General features: G+C 51.8%; 1 protein-coding gene across 1 annotated transcript in view; it reads left to right on the plus strand.

Annotated features, from left to right (window-relative positions):
* The first annotated feature begins 221 nt into the window (after positions 1-221).
* The window catches only part of RSRC1 (arginine/serine-rich coiled-coil 1), a 335,473-nt gene continuing 335,125 nt past the window's right edge, over positions 222-569 (plus strand). Inside the window, exon 1 of the mRNA XM_005864118.2 lies at positions 222-517. The gene's annotated coding sequence lies outside the window, so the exon portion shown is untranslated. The remainder of the gene's footprint in view (positions 518-569) is intronic.

The following is a 569-nucleotide window of genomic DNA, read 5'->3' on the forward strand; positions in this document are numbered from 1 at the left end:
TTTTTGCAAATAAATCATTGCATTTTAATCACACACGACTCTATGCAGACACACTCCCATGATTTATTATTGTTGGGCGAGTTTCCTCCTCCCCCAGCTAGAGATAACCAATTTTGCTACCTGTGTCTTAAACCTAACTTCCTATGATGCAGACTTGTTTACTGATTTTCCGTGACGATAACGACGATTACAAAGGCAATTACACGCTTCAGTCCCCACCTTTATTGTTTTTCGGTTATAAGGCAATCAAATAATCAAACAAGCCAGCAAAGCCAACACCAAACAAAAAATTGGCGGCGTGACGATCCATTCCCTCGGCACTCCTAGCGCCTGGTAACCTCCATCGATGCATTCGGAAGCTCGGCTGCCGCTGCCTGGCGCTGGAACCAGGAAGGCGGTGAGCTTAAACTGAAGCAAGTTCGGAGGGCGCCGGCGGCTCGCCGATTTGAAGAGACATTTCCAGGTTTGCGGCGCTTGCAAGTCCACGGGAGGTGTGATCCCGAAGACTGGGAGCCAGGTGATGCCCTCGTCCGGGGCCCGGGAGGAGGCGCCCGCGGCGGCGGGGTTCC

Source organism: Myotis brandtii, unplaced genomic scaffold (genome assembly GCF_000412655.1).
Source record: "Myotis brandtii unplaced genomic scaffold, ASM41265v1 scaffold186, whole genome shotgun sequence".
Lineage (NCBI taxonomy): Eukaryota > Metazoa > Chordata > Mammalia > Chiroptera > Vespertilionidae > Myotis > Myotis brandtii.